Below are 22198 nucleotides of genomic sequence, written 5' to 3'. Positions count from 1 at the left end.
CATGTATATGAGGAAAGCACTGTTGGGAATTCATGCTGCCCTTCCCCGAGCCCTGGGGCAGTGTTAAAGCTAGCCACTCCCATCTTCCGGGTTCTGCCGGAAGAGAAGCAAAGCAGCCCCCACCCCTGGGGGCGAGCACGTGTGCAATGGCGCCGGAGACCCCCAGAGGCCCAGTCCTTGGGGGGCGGTGGTCTCCGCCCATAGAGAAAGTTCGGTGACATCACTTGAGGGACAGCCCCATCAGCCAATCGTTAATATTCAATTAGTCCCTCCTCTTCCAGCCTGCCATTATCGTTATAAACCCTTCCCTGAGTAAAGCTTTTTGAGACTGGTGGACCATCCAGACCGGCTCTCTGGAATTTCTTTCCTGTGTCGGCTCCGGACACGTGAGGGGGACGGACGGGGAAGGAGATTTCGGCATCTCTCCTCAGCTTAGCGCTGTCCACAAAGATACGCTTTACTCCTTCTGCCGGTGGGAGGGGTAGGGCCGAGTGTCTTTCACAATTTGGGATCAGGCATCCCCCCAGGAGAAACGCGGGGGGGGGGAAGGGGGTCCCGAGCCCCCAACAAAGCATTCTTGCCACAAGGCCATATTCCCAGCCCCTAAGTTTAGTTTTTGATGGACACATAATATTTGGATATATCTAGGGTACAGTAGAGTGTGTGTGTGTTTGTGTGTGTGTGTATGTGTGTGTGTGTGTGTATGTCTGCACTAAACTCAGGGCTTTGCATTCTTGATTGGCTATTTTACTCAAGGCTGGAAGTCTACCACTTAAACTACACTTCACTTTCAATTTACTTCTAATGAGTTACAGATAAGAGTCTCTCAGGTTTGTCTGCCCAGGCTGGATTTGAACTGTGATTCTCAGATCACAGTCTCTTAAATATCTAGGATTACATACAGGAACCACCAGCACTCAGCCAGTGTGGTGTCTTGGAAATATATATATATATATATATATATATATATATATATATATATATATGTATGTATATATATACATATATATATACACATACATATATATTTCCCTGTGCACTGTATATCTCAAAACAGAAGAAAGAAGGTTGAATGCACTGATTTTACATTTGAAACCAAGTCTAACCCATTCAGCCACCATCTTTCCTCACTTAACTCCAAAATGCCTGCTGGTTTTCATACCATTCCTAACTGGTGATCCTATCTCCATTTTGGTCCTTAGTTCATTGTCTGGTCATGACCTCAAAAACTATGGTTTAAACTTCTTAACCATGGGTGTTGATCAAAATCTCTCAGAATTTTGCAAAACCACTAGCTATGAGTCTTTAAAATGCAGTGTCATGAAAGACCAGGAAAAGAGAGTCAGGGAACTATTCTGGGTTAAAAGGATATGACAATGCTTGCATATGGACTGAGATACAGGGAAACATCTATAGGGGCTATTGTTGGATGTGTGTGTGTGTGTGTGTGTGTGTGTGTGTGTGTGTGTGTGTATGCCACCTTGGACTTGAACTCAGAGCCTCGGTACTGTCCCTGATTTTTATTTGGTGGCTGTTTTGGATTGATTTGTATTTGGGCTTCTCACAGTGGCTAGAGCCACTCTGTCTTCAGAACGATCACAGCACAGGAAATGCATCACCAAGATTGCCCAGAAAAGTCTGATCAGCTGCATCTTATTGTTTAAAATACACATATTCACAATAACTGACAAATGGGAATGTGCCTCCTATGGGAATATGTTAGCATTTGCAAATCTTCCAGCCATCTGTAGCTCCAAACCCTCCACCAATCCCTTCCTTGTCATTCTCCTAAATCAAGACAGAAAGCAGACTCAATCTAGGTCTTCTCTTGCTTTGACTCTTCCTTCAGTTCCCTACTTCTAGCTCTTACTCACTGTCAGCTATTGCATTTTCTTCTCATGCCTTCAGGACAGGACACTGCAGGGAAGCCAGCAGTCATCACACAGACCACTGATGAGTGGGGAGCAAGGCTTGATCTGGTCAGAGTTCATCATCTGACCAGTGAAGTGGAGGAGGATTTGTTCTGGTAAAACATGTTCTCCTCTGAGCCACTTCAGTGAGTTGTTTGGGTTTCAAAGAAGGTAACAGGAGCTAGGCACGGGTGGCTTGTAATCCTAGCTACTCAGGAGGCTGAGATCTGAGGATCACAGTTCAAAGCCAGCCTGGGCAGTAAAGTCCACGAGACTCTTATCTCCAGTTAACCTCCAGAAAACCAGAAGTGGCACTGTGGCTCAAGTGGGAGAGATCTAGCTTAAAAGCTCAGGGACAGCACCTAAGCCCAGAGTTCAAACCACATGAATGGCAAAAGATAAAAATAAAGAAGGTAGCAGGACAGGTAAGGGCTGCTGCCTCAGCTGTACTCACCTGTTGGATTCTGTCAGGAGTCAGTGGATGGTAGTCTGGACTGTGGCATCAGGATGTCTGCCAAGGCTTCCTAGCAATCCTGAACAGACAAGCTCTGGGATACAGACAGTCTAGGCTAATCACTGAAGATCTAACCAAGCTTCGGCATGAAATTTCACCTTCATATAAGGTTTGGATAAAGGAGACCTCCATGTGGTTGTTCAGGAAGAGGAGAGTTTGTTAGCAGACCTGATCCATAAGCCCTGCATAAGATGGAGGTGTGCAGAGGGCTGTACCAGATGGAGGTGTGCAGAGAAGAAGGGGGTGACTTATGGCTTGGGGACTAGTTATATAGGGAGAAGGCAGGAGGAAGTGTGGTCACAGCAAAAGCAAAGGCAACCTCAAGAGCCTGGGGGACCTCCCACTGCCCCTAGTTGCACCAGTTACCTGGGTTACAGATGCTGGGCAGGTACTTCTAGGGAATGAGCCCTATGTTCACAGAGGAAAAACAAAAGGGGAATGTGCAGACTTAACATTCCAGGCTTTTTTATTTTGCTGGTCCTAGGGCTTGAACCCAGAGCCTGGGCACTGTCCCTGAGCCTCTTTGTGCTCAAGGCTAGTGCTCTACCACTTGATCCACAGTGCTACTTCCTGCTTTTTCTAAATACTTTATTAGAGATAAGTGTCTCATTGATTTTCCTGCCTGGGTTGGCTTTGAACCATTATCCTTAGAACTCAGACTTATGACTAGAGGTGTAAGCCAGAAGCACCTGGCACATTCCAGCCTTTTGATAGTTATAAAGAGGCACTGATTCTCTCTGGCTACTTCCTTCTGGCAAAGGGCATCAACATTAAGGGTAGAAGGCAGAGATGTGGTCCGGTCCAGCAGAAAGCAGCAATTAAGAGTTACATGGTGGTGAGCATACATGTCTTTGGATGAAATCTGAAAGAAGTCTTATGAGGCAGGGGCTGAATCGGAAAAATATTATTAGAGGGCATACAAACGGCAGAAGGAAGGGTGGCCATCCATTTAGGGTAGAAGAGAAAAAAAAAGGATGACTTGGCTAGTTCCTGTCTCCTGTGTTCCAGGTGGTCCTGGAGTTGAGGAATCATATCCTTAGCAACTTCTGACTGATTAACAACTGGTAATTGGGTAGAGGGAGAACATAGTGGACTGGTTAAGACTAAACAGTCAGAAGCTGGAGCTGGATTGAAGTGGTTAAGGGCCCAAAGGGAGGTCTTGATCATTTCTTGAACTATAGATGTCTGGACTATAGACTATGGATGGAAGACCCACTATAAATAGAAATAGCAGGCAATAGCTATAAGTTCCTGTCCAGTTAGAAGGTAGACATGTATGAACATTAGATAGGCATGCTTACTATTTTCTTTTGATCTCTCAGCTCTGGTTAGTTTTGAAAGGGAAAGTACAAACTGACTCCCTTTAGAGTCTGACACTATTCCCTCTTACTCCTGTCCATGATCCCTTATCAACAGGACTAGCTTTGTCCAGGGAGTCTAGGTGCTTGGTGCTGGGATTGCTTGTCCCATTTGACATTTTTACTCATTACTGGGATATCATGTCCCAGTTGGCATTTTTGCTAGTAGCTGGGTTGGCATGTCCCAGTTTGCTGATGGCATGTCCCATGGTGAAAGGTGAGGTAGAAGATCAAGCAAGTGAGTTTTTTGCCACAAGATCCTTTTGATTTTCAACCGCAGCAACAAGATCAATAAAAATGGTTTTTAAGTAGGGCTTACCTGGGACATGTTATGAATAGAATTCTCACCAACACATACTTATAAGAGTTATTTATCCCTCTGTGGGTCTGACTAAATGTTGCAGAGGGTAAAATCTGCCATGACAAAACTCAATAGTAGACATGATGAGAGTTTTGAAATAGCAATTGATTAAACAATTTAGTTAATTATTAACTGAATATAGCAATTTAGGGTATTAATTAAGATTGAAACCCTTTTCAGCTCTGTATCCAAGGTAGCTTACACACTTGGGAAACAGACATTAGATACATTTGATCACACATAAATCTTTGTGGCTTGAGAATAAAACTGCTCCCCTGCCCTTTTTTGGCTTGTGGAGCCAGTTAAGTCTTGGTTACCTTAGAACTGCATGCAGTTTGAGTTTTTAAATGCCCCCCTCACCCCCCCTTGCCTTTTTGGCTTGTGGAGCCAGTTAAGTAGTTACCAGAAAACCTTTAAAACAATTTTGGTAAAGTGACACATTTGCATATAAATGGGCCTTTGAAGACTTGCTAGAAGGATGGGGGTCACATGAAAACTCACCACGTGGCCAAGATGGTGAATCTCTGGACAAGTCACAATAGTAAGAAAACTTGGTAGAACGGCATTAAGTAAGCAAGCAGATAAGTCGACAAAAAGCAGACAAACAGAAAGGAAGATACTACTATCCTTCAAGAGGGAACCTAGAGTGGGGCCCCAGGACCCAGCCTGCATCTCACTCTCAAGGGCACAAGGAAAGAGGGGGAGTGGGAAGGAGAGACAAGGAAAGTTACTTTTCTAAAGAAGATATCTGGGAGGCCTAGGACATAGGAGAGAGACAGAGAGAAGGACAAGCAGGGAGAACAAAGAAAGCCTGAATGTATCCTCTGACCATTTACCTTCACATTGGCAGAAATTGTTGCAATAAAAATAAGGCATTTTTCACTTTGTGGAGTCCTTTAAGGGGAGTCTGGTGAGGATGTATCGAAGAAGAGTCCCTTGGGCATAGAAAGTATGCCAAAATTTGTAAGGGGTCCCTCTGGCATGGAGGGAGAGAGAAAGAGAGAGAGTCAGAGAGAAAGAGACAGAGAGTATTAGAGGGAACTGGTAAACAGGAGTCACTCAACAGACATAGATGACCACAGATAGTGTGGTGAATGTGTGGTCAGCAATGGTAAAGGTGAGAAATCCAGTGTGGGCTCCTTGGGTAGTTTGGATCCATAGAGGGGGGCCAGGAGGCAGACTTGGAGAGAGAAGAGGTCTGGCAACTCCTGACACTATCTCTTCCTGGCCAATGCACCACATGTAAGGTTTGGATAAAGGAGACCTCCGTGTGATTGTTCAGGAAGAGGAGAGTTTATTAGCAGAACTGAACTGCCTGCCCCATACAAGGTGGAGGTATACAGAGGGCTGTACCAGATGGAGGTGTGCAGAGAGGAAGGAGCAACTTGTGTCATGGATACTGGTTCTATAACGAGAGGGCAGAAGAAGATGTCGCCGCAGTGAAAACAGACATGACTTCAGAGCCTGGGGGAACCTCTCACTGTCCCCTGGTGTACCAATTATCTGGGTTACAAATTCTAGGCAGGGACTTCTAGGACTGGGGCCACATGTACATAGAAGAATACAAAAGGAGAAAAGGGCCATTTTTCCTGGGAGGACCCAACACTTCACCTTCTGTCTCTGGTGGTTGTGGACACCACTGAGGGCTGACATGGAGAGCAAAGACCAATAGAGGCAGGAAGATTTATTTGGAGCATGTTTCCATGTTTAAGGAAAAGAACACAGGCCTCTGAGTGTCCATGGAACACTATGCAAATTGCAGTGATCAGAGCAAAGCATCTCCTGGAAAGCAGTGTCTGTGGCAAACAGGCAGCAGCAATGGACATGCTGCTGAATACACCCAAGTACACAGGTACACGTTTGTTTAGTAAATAGTAAAAAGGAAGAAATTACCTTGAAAGGGCCACACCTGCTCCAGATGTGCCTATCATGAGCAGAATGGCTGTCGCTCAAAGTAGTTTCACAGGAAAACAGGGCTTGGAGCTCCTACACAGCATACACCACACAACAGAGATATATAGATACAAGTACACACACATGCACACATACACATTTCTCAAAATCATTGTGTACAGACTTCACTTTGTTCAACATAGATTTTAGTTTTGTGAGATCCACATGCAGACACTCATTTGCCTCACAGTCTTGGACTTGTCTGGTGTGTGTGTGTGTGTGTGTGTGTGTGTTTATATGTTTGTTTTTCATTTCTTACCATAATGTCAATAAGTAGTCTGAATATCCTTGTTCAAGAGCACAGGAAGAACAAAATTTATATGAATATGGTTGGATAGTGAATATTTATTTTGGAAGCTTGCTTCTTTATGAGTTTTCCTATCACAGTTGTACTGAAACAAAACAATACCAAGTATCTGTGGTCCTGCTGTGTAGGGGATGGCTATACCTTTAAGACCCGGGGCTGCGTGGCTACCATCCACTCCTACCCCCTTCCGGGTTCTACCGGAAGAGATAGCAAACCAGCCCCGACTTCTGCCTCGGCCACATGTGATATCATAATGGCGCTAGGCCAAGCCCAAGGAGGCGGTTCTGTGGGCCATGGTCTCCGCCTCTGCGGGAAGTCCCGTGACATCACCGTGATGGACAGTTCAGTAGCCAATCGTTAATACCCAGTTAGTCCCTCCCCTTCCTGCTGCCATTACTGTTATATAAGCCCCGCCCCACCCCCCCACCCCACCCCCCAGTAAACCCAGTGGGAGTTCCAGAAGCTCACCCCTAGATTGCCCGCACTGGCGTCCTGTGTCGTTCTTTAAGGGACCAAGGGGAGGAGGGGCGTCTCGCAACTACGCACCCCCAAGGTTTGCACACTGGGCTGCACTCCAGCTTCCCCCCCCGCCCCGCCCAGCGGGATGGGGCGGGACATGCGCGAGCCCGACACTGCTGGAGGCACCCCTTGAGTCTTACTCAGGCCCCTGAGATTCTACATGGGCTACAGGAAAGTGAGGCACCCCACTCTATTTTTTTTTCAGTGCAAGCAGATATTTATTTTCTTTCTTTTTTTTTTTTCAAATTTTTATTATCAAACTGATGTACAGAGAGGTTACAGTTTCATACGTTAGGCATTGGATATATTTCTTGTACTGTTTGTTACCTTGTCCCTCATACCCCCCTCCCTTCTCCCCCTTTCCCTTCCCCCCCCCGGAGGTGTTCAGTTTACTTACACCAAACAGTTTTGCAAGTATTGCTTTTGTAGTTGTTTGTCTTTTTTTACCCTGTGTCTCTCAAATTTGGTATTCCCTTTCAATTTCCTACTTCCAATACCAGTATACATGGTTTCCAATATACTCAGATAATGTTACAGAGAAAGTGTAGGTACAACCACAGGAAGGTGATACAAGAACATCATCAATAATAGAAGCTACAGATACACATAGGACGTTGAAAGTAGTTACAACTGTGATATAACCATTGTTTCCATAACATGGAGTTCATTTCACTTAGCATCATCTTATGTGTTCATAAGGGTATAGCTATTGGGCCTTGTGATGCTCTGCTGTAACTTGACTAAACCTGTACTAATTACTCCCAATAAGGGAGACCATAGAGTCCATGTTTCTTTGGGTCTGGCTCACTTCACTTAGTATAATTTTTTACAAGTCCTTCCATTTCCTTACAAATGGGACAATGTCATTCTTTCTGATAGAGGCATAAAATTCCATTGTGTATATGTACCACATTTTCCTGATCCATTCGTCTACTGAGGGGCATCTGGGTTGGTTCCAGATTCTAGCTATGACAAATTGTGCTGCGATGAACATTGTAGTGCTGGTGGCATTACTGTGATTTTGTTTGTGGTCTTTTGGATAGATACCCAAAAGTGGGGCTGCTGGGTCATAGGGGAGTTCTATATTTAGCCTTCTGAGGAATCTCCATACTGCTTGCCAGAGTGGCTGAACCAGTTTACATTCCCACCAACAATGAAGTAGTGTTCCCTTTTGGCCACATCCCCTCCAACAATTGTTATTGTTAGTTTTCTTGATATATGACATTCTTGCTGGGGTGAGATGGAATCTCAATGTTATTTTGATTTGCATTTCTTTTATGGCCAGTGATGTAGAGCATTTTTTCATGTGTCTCTTGGCCATTCTCATTTCCTCATCAGAGAAGTCTCTTTGTAAGTCTTTAGCCCACTTGATGAGGGGGCTATTGGTTCTTTGCGGTTTTGTTTTGGAAGAAGGTAATTTTTTTAGTTCTGCTTATATTTTAGAGATGAGGCCTTTGTCTGTTGAATGTCCAGTAAAGATCTTCTCCCAGTCTGTGGGCTTTCTGTTTATCTTGCGAGCTATGTCCTTTGCCGTGCAGAAGCTCTGCAGTTTGATGTAGTCCCATTTGTCCAACCTTTCTTTGATTTGTAGCCTTTCTGGGTCTTTGTTAAGGAAGTTCCGTCCTGTGCCAAGGAGCCCAAGTGTTTCTCCTACTCCTTCCTTTAATGTTTTCAGGGTGTCTGTTTTGATTTCAAGGTCTTTAATCCATTTGGAATTGATTTTGGTGCAGGGTGATATATAAGGATCTAGTTTTAGTTTGTTGCATGTGTTGAGCCAGTTTTGCCAGCACCACTTGTTAAAGAGGCTATCTTTCTTCCATACTATTGTTTTATCTCCTTTATCAAAGATTAAGTAGGCGTAGTTCTGTGGGTTCATTTCTGGGCCTTCAATTCTGTTCCATTGGTCTTCAGGCCTGTTCCGGAGGCACCCCACTCTAACACGCAAGGGGCAGAAACAGACCGCGAGAACCACAGATAATCAAGGTATCTCTTCCAAGTGGTCATTTGAAAACAAACAAGACACACTCAGAATCAAAGAGAAAATACTGAGAGCCAGGTTAAGAGGCTGCCTTTCCCAAGACACAGAGCTTCTGTAGTCCCTCTGTTCATAAAAGACAGAAAGACATAATGGCCCACAGATTTAGGATGCTTGGGATAGATGAGATCACTGCTCACCTGCAGACACAGGCCAAAGGGCAGAGATGCAGAAAGCTGCACCTGTGTCCACCCCAAGTTTAGGGCCTTGTGCTTATAGAAAGCCCAGAGCCACCACCACTCAGGCCTGCCCACAGTCCCTTCTGAATCAACTGCAGCCAGGGTCTTTGAAAGCCATCTTGTCCAGAAGAGAACTGCTCCCTGACCACTGGTCATATTCTTATTTCCAACCATCTTTTATTTGTTTTTAAAAGAAAAAGTCAAAGGCAGTATATCCTGAATCAGTTACAGCCAACAGAGCCTCCTAGGAAAGTGTTCCTCAAGGATGCATGGAGGTACATTGAAGTTGTCATCTGGGATTTGAGAGCTCAACAATCTACAGCTCTTATCCTTCTACAGGATTACCTCAATGCCAGCTCTAGACACTGTGACAATGCCCTGGCCCCTGAGGTCTTCCTTCTTCCTCCAGGGCCAAGATAAACTGCCTCTCCTGGACTGAGATACAGTAAAGTTCTCTTAAACTAAAAAAAAGCCTAAATCCAGTCCATCTTCTTGGGGTATAGTTCAAGCCCCCACTCCTGGAGTGCTTTTGAAAACACATATTACCCTAACCCAAGCAGGTAGGTGGGTGAGATAGGACTGAAAACTGGAGAAGAGGATGTGAAAGGGTCATGAGGAATGAGTGACAGAACCAGAATTCAGTCCTACACAACATTGAGCTTTTGTGGGGATAAGGCATCCACACTCCAAACTGTGCCTGGAGATGTAGGAAATGTAGGAGAGGAGAGCACAACAAACAAAAAGGGAACAAAGTGGCTCCACCACTTCTGAAAGTTGCTTAATACTTCTCCTGTAGGTCTTCTCCACCTTGGTGGCTTGTTCTCAAGTACAGGCAGGACCTTCTGTAGTTGGGGAAACTGCTGCTCTGGGAGTTTGGGGAAGTCTTGCTCATTGATGGTGTTCAGCAGCAGGCATTCTAGTGGCCATGGCAGGTAGGTGCCCAGGCTTTCAAGCCTGCTCCTTAGAGGTCTTGGCAGAGGCCTTCCTTCTCAGCAATAAGAGGTCACACATGGCATCTGTCACAGACGTCCAGAGGAGGGGCTGGGAATATGGCCTAGTGGCAAGAGTGCTTGCCTCATATAGATGAAGCCCTAGGTTCGATTCCTCAGCACCACATATATGGAAAACAGCCAGAAGTCGCTCAAGTGGCAGAGTGCTAGCCTTGAGCAAAAGGAAGCCAGGGACAGTGCTCAGGCCCTGAGTTCAAGGCCCAGGACTGGCAAAAAAAAAAAAAAACAGAAGTCCAGAAGATCATCCAGGACCAGCTGAACTGAAACACACACACACACACACACACACACACACACACACACACACACACACACACCTAAATGCCTGAGGCACCTGTGAAGGGGTGATGTCTGCCAGGCATCTTGTCTTTGCTGTCAGCTGGAATCTTTTTGCAGCTGCTCGTTACATTCTGAATCCTTATCCAGGAAGGCTCAAGAGTCCAGCCCCATGAGGCCAGCCACTGAGCCACCAGGCTCCATTCTTGTGGTCTTATTGGCTGTTTGGTCAGCTGGACTGAGGATCAAAGGTTCTTGGGGACCTTCTGTTGCTTCCACAACACTGAGACAAGGAGCTACTCTGTGCCCCCTAAGAGTCCTAGGTGGGATTAGCCCTTGGGGGTTGCCATCTGTAGAGTCACACTGAGGAGACAGAGGCTGCTGGGGCTGCTGTTACTGTAGTTGGAAGGCAATGTACGGTGGGGGACAAGTTCGAGGTCTATATACCACTTCCTCATAAATAGATAGTAAATAGTTTGACAAAAACCTGAAATTAAATGGCAGCACTAGGGCTGGGAATATGGCCTAGTGGTAGAGTGCTTGCCTCCTAGACATGAAGCCCTGTGTTTGATTCCTCAGCACCACATATAGAAAAAGCTAGCTTTGAGCAAAAAGAAGCCAGGGACAGTGCTCAGGTCCTGAGTTCAAGCACCAGGACTGGAAAAAAAAACAAACACTGACAAAAATGGCAGTGCTAAGTAGTTGTGGGCTTCCTAATAGGCCATCAGCTTGGTTTCATGTTGCTGCTGCTGAGCCTGAAGGTAGTGCTTAGCTTAGTGGTGATGGAAGACACAGCAGCAGCTCAAGATGATGATGATGATGGCCAACACCAGCCAGAACCACCAGAGTTTTTAGTAATCTTTGCAGTTCGGAGACTGTCCACAGCAGTGTCACAGCTATAGCTTTGATTGTTTGTACCCACACAGGCTTCCTTATCCTGCAGGGATTCAGCCCTAGTTGACAGGACAGAGCAGGGCCTGGGGGAGAAGGAATACCAGGCCACCCAGGAGCCTTCTCCTCTCTATCCCGCTCTGGTCTCTGCTCCTCCTCCAAGGCACCTGCCATCTTCTTCCTCCACCTCCCTCTCTTCTTCCCCTGATGTTTTATTTTTTACTTTTTTGCTTAAAGCTAGTGCTCTATCATTTGAAGCACTGCTCCACTTTCAGCTTTTTGGTGGTTAATTGGAGATAAGAGTCTCATAGTCTTTCCTGCCTGGGCAGGCTTTGATCCACGATCCTCAGATCTCAGCCTCTTGAGTAGCTAGGATTACAGGTATGAGTCATCGGCTCATTCATTATTGAGCTATTTGAGGAAAATTTATTATTCAATATTTATTACTATAGTATGTAAGAACAAGTGCATGTTAATTGTATGTAGAAGAATTTTCTTGTGCTTAGGAGGTATACGTTGGCAGATTTAGGGACTATCATGATGTGTACACTAACTTTCAGGGTTCAGCAAAATAATATTAGGAGAGAGCTGGGGATATGGCCTAATGGTAAAGTGCTCACCTCATACACATGAAGCCTTGGGTTCGATTCCTCAGCACCACATATACAGAAAAAGCCGGAAGTGGCGCTGTGGCTCAAGTGGCAGAGTGCAAGCCTTGAGCAAAAAGAAGTCAGGGACAGTGCTCAGGCCCTGAGTTCCAGCCCCAGAACTGGCAACAAAAACAAAAACAAACAAAAAATAATATTAGGAGAGACATGGTAGTGAACTCCTATAACCTTGGTACTCAAGAGGCTTGAAGCAGGAAAATTACTTATTTTTGTTTGTTGTGGTGCTTGAACTCTGGTCCTGGGCACTGTCCCTGAGCTCTTCAGATCAAAGCTAGCATTCAACCACTTGAGCCACAGCACCACTCTTGGTTTTCTGGTGGTTAATTGGAGATAAGAGTCTCATGAACTCAAAGCCCTGGCTGGCTTTGAACCATGATCATAAGATCTCAGCCTCCTGAGTAGGTAGGATTACAGGCAAAAGTCACCAGGACCTGGCAGAGGCTCCTGCCAGTTTTGGCTACATAACAAGGTCTTGTCTCAAACAACCCTCACATAATTTTAGTCACTCTTGTTAGATAAAGCAAAATTAAAAAAAAAACACGTGGAAAAGCAGGATGGAGGGCAGGAATATTATTTGGAGAAGATTTTTCAAAACACACATGGCTATGTTGTAGACCCAAGCTATCGAATGGAGAATTTCCTTGGTTGTGGCAGGCTGGGACTTAGCATGTGTGTGTGTGTGTGTGTGTGTGTGTGTGTGTGTGTGTGTGTGTGTGTGTGTGTGTGTGTGTGTGTGTGTGTGTAGCAGTCCTGGGGCTTGAACTCAGGGCCTGGGCACTGTCCCTAAGCTTTTTTGCTCAAGGTTAGTGCTCCACCTCTAGAGTCACAGCTCTACTTCCAGCTTTATAGTGGTTCATTGGAAATAAGAGTCTCATAGACCTTAATTAGAGATAAGTGTCTCATGGACTTCCTGTGGGCCTCAGATCTCAGCCTACTGAGTACCTAGGATTTCAGGTATGAGCCACTGGCACCCAGCCTGGTACTTTGCATTTTAAAAATGTCGGGAGGGGGGCTGGGGATATGGCCTAGTGGTAAGAGTGCTTGCCTCATATACATGAGGCCCTAGGTTCGATTCCCCAGCACCACATATACAGAAAATGGCCAGAAGCGGCGCTGTGGCTCAAGTGGCAGAGTGCTAGCCTTGAGCAAGAAGAAGCCAGGGACAGTGCTCAGGCCCTGAGTCCAAGCCCCAGGACTGGCCAAAAAAAAAAAATGTCGGGAGGGCTGGAAATGTGGCTGAGTGGTAGAGTGCTTACCTAGTATGCAAAAAGCCCTGGGCTTGATTCCTCACTACCACATAAGCAGAAAAAGCTGGAAGTGGCGCTGTGAGCAAAAAACAAAGCTCACAAACAATGTCTAGGCCCTGTATTTAAGCCACAGAACTGGCAAATATTAATTAATTAATTTATTAAAACCTGGCACCAGTGGCTTACACTTGTAATCATAGCTACTCAAGAGGCTGAGATCTGAAGATCACAGTTCGAAGCCATCCCCAGGCAGGAAAGTCTGTGAGATTATCTCCAATAAACTACTCTGAAAAAGCCACAAGTGGCACTGTGGCTCAAGTGGTAGAGTGCTAGCCTTGAGCATAGAGAGGCTCAGGGACAGAGTCCAGGCCCTGAGTTCAAGCCCCAGAACCAGCAAAGAATAAAATTAGAATTGTCTCAGAATCCTGGCTGGGGGGAGGGGCAGAGGTCAAGTGGTAGAGTGGCAGCCTAGAAAAGTCAAGGCTCTGAATTCATGTTTCAGTACTGTCAAATCATCCTCATCATATCATCATCATCATCATCATCATCATCATCATCATCATCATCATCATCCAGGTCTGCAGCTGAAAAACACAACTTGATTAGTTCCACTTACTTTTTCTTCTGCAACTCTTGCAATCCTTTAGGACCAAATCCTGGGGTGAGTTCACTTTAGTAATGTCCCATCTGAGCCTATTCAAAACCCCTGTAAAGCAGGTGCAGTAAGGAAGTGAGGGTATTAAGAAGAGCAGCCAGCGGAGGCCAATTCTTGAGACCTTTTAACATATGTCAGATAAAGTCAATTCCATGAAAGACACTGTAAAGGAAAGAATGCCCAGAGAAGTAGGAAGAAAACTCCAAGATGGACTCAAAGGAGGATAATGAGAAAACACAAGTTAATGGAGGTATGCCTGATGGTTGCACTGGGATAAAGAGAACTAAGTTGCTCCATTAGTTTGGAGCATTTGATGCCCAGAGACCATTTGGTGCCCAGATATTTTCCTTACATCTCCCCTCATTCCTATCAGCAGATAGTCTATACCATGAGGATGGCTGATAAAGGAAATTTGAAATCTGTAGGAGGAGAATTTCCTTATCTAAACGTAAGATCTCTGGGATTCAGATGCTACTAAAGCCCAAAGAGGGAGGTTAGTAGGTCAAGGTGTTTTCTTTTGCATCTCCTCTCCTGCTGAATCCACAGATAGGAGTTATAATTTCTGGGAGGTGTTGTGCAAAACCACTTCAGGGTAAGAGAAAAATACATCTACTGGTCACCTGGAATAGGTGAGGGACTAGGGGAGGGACATCTGTTCCTGGCATCTGGTGGGACAGTGGAAATACATACCATGAGACAAAGTGAAGCCTCAGGGAAGAAAAGTTAAAATATCCTCCTCTTCACCAATTGACTCCATTATAGCTGGGAGTTCTAGTCTATTTCTTTCACCTTCTCCATCTGCCTCATAAACTGTGTTTTGTCCCAGGTGTGGAAAAATTCACTCAACCTTCAGTAAAATCCAGAGGCTGGGAATTATTTTTAAAAGGAAAAAAGGAATGAAACAGAAATAGAAATAAATGGATGAAGTTGAAGAAAGAAAGAGGGCTGGGAATGTGGCTTAGCAGTAGAGTGCTTGCCTATCATGCACGAAGTCCACAAAAACCCACATAAAAAAGGCCAGAAGTGGCCTTGAGCTATGGCTCAAGAGGTAGAGTGCTAGCCACGAGCGAAAAGAAGCCAGGGACAGTGCTCAGACCCTGAGTTTAAGCCCCAACACTGGCAATAAAAGAAAGAAGATCACTACATTGCTCCTTCCAATCCATCTGTTTCACAGTGGAATAAGAATGTATACCAGAGCACCAGCACAAATCTCACTTGGAAATGGTAGGGGTTCAATCCTGCAAATATTTTCCTCTTGACCTCAGGAATCAGTTCAAAATTTAAAACATGATCTACAAGATTTCACAGTTCGATGGCACTTTACTTTCCCTAGCTTTATCACCCCTCACTGTCCCTTCACATACCATTATCTCCGGCTCACCTATGTCTACCCAGTTCCTAAACAAGCCATCTACCATTATCTCTGATTGTCTGCCCATTGTATGGCCACCAACCAGCCACTCAAGTGCAGCATGGAGTTAAGAGTCCAACTTCAGAATTATTATTTCTGTTTAAGCTCAGATAGGGACAAGCTGCTGGTGCTCTCTGCCTTTAATTCATTTAAAAAAAAGTGTGCTGGGGCTCGAACTCAGGGCCAGGGCAATGTACCTTAGCATTTTCACTCAAGGCTGGCCCTCTGCAACCTGAGCTATGGTTCCACTTCCAGCTTTTTGGTGATTAACTGGAGATAAAAGTCTCTTGGACCCAGGGTTGATGGCTCATGCCTGTAATCATAGAAACTCAAGAGGCTGAGTTCTGAGGATCATGGTTCTAAGCTAGCTCAGGAGAGAATGTCTGTGAAACTCTTATCTCTAGTTAATCACCCAAAAAAGCCAAAAGTAGAGCTGCGGCTCAAGTGATGGAGCACTAATCTTGAGTAAAAAGCCCAGGGACAATGCCCAGGCCCTGAGTTCAAGCCCCAGAACTGCCTGGTGACTTTGAACAGTGATCCTAAGCTCTCCTAAGCAGCTTCCTGAGTAGCTAGGATACTAAGCATGAATCACTAGCACCTGCCTGTCTTCATTTTTTTGCTTGCAAAGTGGGACTGCTGTAAAATGGGAATGCTGTAAACAACAGACAGCGTCTGGCAAAGTCAACACACAGGTCAATCTGCTATTATCCCATATACGTTGACTGGCTGTCTGTCTGGTCAGTGGGAGGTCTTTTACGTCCACTTATTACCAGCTATTTACAATTTGGTGAAAAGGTAAGCATAAAACCAGGACTTTTAAAGACAGTGGAAATAAGAATAGAGCTGTATGAGAGAGAAGACGTAACTCAGGGTTTGTTTTTTTTTTTCCTCTTGCCCATGCTTCTCAATCAGACTCACTTAGGTATTAATCCCAAGTCATTACTTTGCCAGCCCCAAAGCTTGGGAAAGATAAGAGACTATAATTTCCAGTTTAGGGATGATATTCAAACTTTAGGCATCGTAATCTTCCTACTAGCTATTAAAATGTTTGCTGTGCTCTAGGCATCCCCTAAAGCAGGCATAATCCCCAGGACTCACAGAGTGGGCAATATTCCTAAAAACAAGCAGAAACTGTGTCCAAATTTCAGCCTCACAGAACAGATGGGAAGTTCATATTTGTTTACAAGGCTGCTTACCATGGGTATAAGGGGAATCCAGAGTAAAAGAGCAGCTGGTGAGAGGCTGACAAACATGCACCCTAGTGTATCTGAGAGCTAGAATGTGACAGATAGAAGAGATAGTGAAGTTATAAAACACTTAGAATGCTTGAGATATTTGCTCCTCAGTACAAAAGTACTTCAACATACATTTATTTATTTATTTATTTATTTATTTATTTATTTATTTATCAATCAGCCATGGGGCTTGAGCTCAGGGCCTGAGCATTATCCCTGAACTCTTTCACTTAAGGCTAGTGCTCTTCCACCTTGAGCCACAGCACCACTTCGTTTTCTGGTGGGTAATTGGAGATAAGAGTTTCATGGACTTTCCTTAGTGAGCTGGCTCAAAACTGCAATCCTCAGATCTCAGCCTCCTGAGTAGCTAGAATTACAGGTGTGATCCAACAGTGACTAGCTAGCTTTTGTTTTTAAAAATATAATTGTATTGTTATTATTAAGGCGTTATAAAGAGGGTTACTATTTCACACTTCAGGTAATGTGTACATTTCTCCTGTGGACAGGATCACATCTTCCTTCAGTTTGCAGTAGCTATTGAAAACATGTCCGTCTCCTAGGCTGGAATCTGTCCAGCCACTCATCCATCCTGCTCTGGAACTTCATCACCTCCTAGATGTGTCTACTTCATTCTGCCAGAATCCAGCACTATGCTAGGATTCATCCTGACATGTGACATTATGGACAAGGTCATAATATTCTATAGAACAGTATAGAGAGAAAGCTTTGGAGTCTATATTTTTGAAACTGGGCCCTACCACTTTCTAGATGTATGATTGTGGGCAAAGTTCTGTATCCTTTCTCTACCTATGTTACCTCATCTGCAAAATAAGGATGCCAATAACTTCTTCATAAGGTTGTGGGAAGATTAAATGGTACTGAGAAAGTCTAACCCATAGTGAAATCTCTACAAATGTTATTATCTTTGTTTTGTAAGGAAGTTTGAATTTTTTTCTTTATTATCTTTAAGTAGTTGTACAAAGTGGTCTCAATTCAACACAAATTGAAAAGTGTGTGTGTGTATGTGTGTGTGTGTGTGTGTGTGTGTGTGTGTGTGTGTGTGTGTGTGTTCTGGTCCCGAGGCTTGAACTTAGAGTCTGGAGATTGTCCCTGAGCTACTTTGCTTAAGGACAGCATTCTACTACTGGAGCCACAGCTCCACTTCTGGCTTTTTGGTAATTAATTGGAGCAAGATTCCCCATATCTCAACCTCCTGAGTTACAGGCGTGAGCCATTGGTGCCTGGCTTGCAATTTCATTCTTTCTTTTTTTGCCTGTCCTGGGGCTTGAATTCAGGTCCTGGGTACTCTCCCTGATCGTCTTTGTTCTATAAAGCTAGCATTCTACCACTTGAGCTATAGTGTCATTTCTGGCTTTTTTGAGTAGTTTACTGGAGATAAGAGTCTCACCGGGACTTTTCTTCCCAGGCTGGCTCCAAACTAAGATCCTCAGATCTGTTTTCTGAGTAGCTAGGATTACAGGCATAAGCCACCAGTAACTCTGCTCACATTGAAGGTTTTGTTTTGGTCAGTTGTGGGGCTTGAACTCAGGGCCTGTACACTGCCCCTGAGCTTCTCTGTGCTCAAGGCCAGCACTCTTACACTTGAGCCACAGCACCACTTCCTCACATTGAAGTTTTTTAATGGACACAGACAATTCTTGTCAAACTTCCCTATGATGGCTTCTTTTGATCTGCATAAAACCTCCAGACAAGTAAGATGACAGATGTTAGCAAGCATCCAACTTTTTGAGATGAAAATAACACCAGCCTTCAAGGTTAGTTAGATGGCCTAGTTTAATGCCATGTTTCTGATTTCATATACAATTTTATTTTCCCCTACCATGTAACATTGAAATGTTATGCCAAGTAGCGAAACGACCACCAAGAAGACCATCGCGACTCAGACATTCCGAAATGCAAAAGTAAAGCAAGACTTCATTCAAGCGGGCCGTGGCCTGGACCTCGTCCTACCCACCGACACAGTGGAGGTTAGGAGGAAGCCCCGAGCTGAGGTTAGGAGGAAGCCCCGAGCTGCAATTGCACAGGGCTTATAAAGGCAAAAAACAAAGTTGCAGCAATCAGGTGTTCAAGCAAAACAAAAAACAAAGTTACAGCAATCAGGTGTTCAAGCAAGCAAGATTAGGACACGGGTACAAATCTGATTGGCTCAGGGCTAGAGGCATTCCGGGGCCGGTTAGAGGTAAGCATTCCCAGGCGGTTAGAGTTCTTGACCAGCTGGGCCCTAATAAGCTTGCCCTGGGTTTGCTCATAGTTTAAACAGACAGCAAAACGGGGGCTGCCTGAAAATGGGGTTTACTTTGACTCTTCATTCCCCTCTTCATGAAATAGAAGGATTATTATTTGTTCAATAAGTGTTCAATAAGCTACTATTTGCTAGGCACTATGTTTGACACTGAGAGTGTAGTAGTAAGATACTCAGATACTTGTGCTCTTAAAGTTACCATTCTAGTAAGAAACAATAAATAAGCAACTAAATAATAGCATATATTAGTGTGATAAAAACAAAAGAGGATGACATAATTAAAAGTAACTATAAGAGATAAGATTGTGATGAAAGGCTTTCCTGAGAAGGTGATTGTCATGATGAGCAGTTGAGCTAGAGAGCTTTTGACCTTTGATATGTAACTGGATCTGGTAGGTCCTACTCAAGACCATCACAGAGGGCTGGGAATATGGCCTAGTGGTAAAGTGCTTGCCTCATATACATGAAGCCCTAGGTTCTATTCCTCAGCACCACATATATAGAAAAAAAGCCAGAAGTGGCTTGGTGGCTCAAGTGGTAGAGTGCTAGCCTTGAGCAAAAAGAAGCCAGGGACAGTGCTCAGGCCCTGAGTTCAAGCCCCAGGACAAAAAATAAAAACAAAAGACCATCACAGATAAGCAGAAGGAGGAAGAGTGCTGCAAGGTAAGGGTAGCTTAGAGTTCCAAGTCAGAAAGATTTGAAATTGTAAAAGGGGATTTCGCCCTAATATGTATTTATTAAATGTAAGCAGGTTTTGTGTGTGCACTAGAAATTGAACCCAGGTTTTCATATGTGGGACTCTGAAGCTGAGCTGTGAAACCTGGAAACCTGGTTTGAGGGGTTAGCATGCTGCCTCAACAGTACTCAGAATGCTGAGAACTGCCTACAGAAGGGTTAAAACAGACATCTCTGTAGAGGGTTAAGAGGCTGGAATGCCTCCCCCTTCCTTAGTGCTAGAATGGCTGAGAGCTAGACCTTTAAAGCTAGATGTTTGGATTTTGTCTCGGTTAGAGTCTCTACTCTCAAAACAATAAGGGAGCCTGTTATTCTGACAATTTCTGTTTTGTCTCTGATTCTGATAACAGTACAGATGCATCATTTTCTGCATGTACCCACAGTAACCGTCCCTGTACTAAACCTATTAAATAAACTTGCTTAGAGGAACTCAGGGTCCAAGAGCTAGTGAGCCTTGGTTCCCCTGGTCCCCACTCTCTCTATCTTCTTGGTGTTTTTCTCATTTCTTAGGTTCCGGTATCCCATTGTGCTGCCTTGGGCTGCAGTTTGCAACAGTCTTATGTGTCCTAACCATGTGCTCTACCATTCAATCTTTAGCCCTACACATATTTAAACCAAATTTATTGAGATGGGATTTATGTAGGATGAAATTTACTTGATTTAAGTGTTCAGACTAATGAGTCTTGAGGAATGTACCTGTGTATGCTACCTCCCTATCAAGATATAGACAATATTTCAACCACCTTAATATTTCATTGTCAACTACTTAAAGATAATAAAAATATCAGATGGGTATCAGTGCTTATGCCTGTAATCCTAACTAATAGAGAGGCTGACATTTGAGAATTGTGGTTCAAAGCCAGCCTGGTCAAGAAAGTTGTTGGACACTTATCTCCAAATAACTAACAAAAAGCTAGAAGTAAAGCTGTGGCTCATGTGGTAGAGTGCTAGCCTTGAGAATAAAAAAGGCTCAGGAACATCACCTAGGTTCTAAATCCAAGCCATAAGACCAGGAAAAATGATAATAAAAATACTATTTTTAAAAAGAATATATTTTTAAAAATATATGGCCATCAATTCTGGTTATGTATTGTTTAGAATGTCCCTCAATTAGGTTTTGTAGCTGATTTCTCATGATTACACAGAGGTTTTGTGTGTGTGTGTGTGTGTGTATGTGTATGTGTGTGTGTGTGTGTGCATGTGTGCCAGTACTGGGGCCACTACTACTTGAGCCATAGCTTCAATTCTTGTGTTTTTTTTTTCAAACCAATGCACTTTACTTTGATATAAATAACATTTAATTACCATTAAGCTAAAAGGAGAGAGTCGCTGTCACCAACGTGGGGAGATCACCCCCAGATGTCAGGGTCTGCATTGATTCAACCTCCCTTTGGTCTTGGTGCTGCAGAATTTTGAAAACCAGGCTCAGAATGTGGGGAGGCAAATGGCTCTTGGTCTGTCTGTGGTGTTAGGCTCTGTATAGAGTATTGTTAAGGATGGGAGCTGAGGACGTCTCATGAGTAGTTTTGTGCCCATATCTGAGGTGCTTGGGTTTGAATTTTGAGAAATTTTATCTTTCAAGTAGATTTCAAAAACAGAGACAAAAGATCTTTTTTTAATTTAATTTATTTATTAAATGAATACAAATTTTTTTTGACAAGGTGTTGTGCAAAAAGGGTACAGTTACATAGTAGGGCAGTGTGTACATTTCTTGTGATATCTTATGCCCTGTTTTTCTTTCCCTTCTCTAGGTCAGGTAGACATATATACAATACACAATGTACCAAGAACATATACAGTAGCCACGTGGCCTACGCCCAAGAAAATTCGCCTAGGGCATTAAATGTAATGTCGATATTAGACAATATGTCGACAGTAGATTTATATGAATGTACATACATAGCTTTTGAGCTGTTGTATTCCACTGAGAGGTCAATTTTTGACCTTTATATGTTGAGTAGTTGTTTGGTTTTAGTTACATACTGTTGGGTTGCTGCCCCAATCCTGTGGGAAATACCATTTGACAAGCAGTTTTTGGTTTCACAGACCTGGTCTCTACTGTCTCTCCATCTCCCTTTCTTAACAGTCATATATCAGGGAGATCATGCCCCTTTGTTTTCTGTGTTCTAGGATTGTCTCGCTCAACATTATTTGTTCAAGTTCTGACCATTTCCCTGCGAATAACAATATTTCACCATTCCTAATCGCTATGTAGTATTCCATTGTGTATAGGTACCATATTTTTTGGATCCATTCATCTGTGGAGGGGCATCTGGGTTGTTTCCATATTTTGGCTATTTTGAATTATGCCGCGATAAACATGGAAGTACAAATGTCTTTTTGATATCTTGGGACTTGCTGTTTAGGATAGATGCCTAGGAATGGTATGGCTGGGTCATAGGGTAGGTCTATATTGAGCTTTTGGAGAAACCTCCACACTGTTCTCCAAAGTGGTTGTACTAATTTGCACTCCCACCAACAATGGAGAAGGGTTCCTCTTTCTCCGCACCCCCCTCCAGCATTTATTGTTGCCTGAGTTCAGAGTATAGGCCATTCTAACTGGGGTGAGGTGGTATCTCAGGGTTGTTTTTATTTGCATTTCCTTTACTGCCAGGGATGTTGAACATTTCCTCATATGTTTCTTTGCCATTTTTATCTCTTCTCTTGTGAA

General features: G+C 43.9%; 1 pseudogene; it reads right to left on the bottom strand.

The window, feature by feature from the left end:
• Nucleotides 1-9914: 9914 nt before the first annotated feature.
• On the bottom strand, nucleotides 9915-18423 carry LOC125343118 (annotated as a pseudogene).
• Nucleotides 18424-22198: the final 3775 nt, after the last annotated feature.

This window comes from Perognathus longimembris, chromosome 28 (assembly GCF_023159225.1).
Source record: "Perognathus longimembris pacificus isolate PPM17 chromosome 28, ASM2315922v1, whole genome shotgun sequence".
Classification (NCBI taxonomy): Eukaryota; Metazoa; Chordata; class Mammalia; order Rodentia; family Heteromyidae; genus Perognathus; species Perognathus longimembris.
This window is presented reverse-complemented; position numbering and strand designations above follow the sequence as displayed.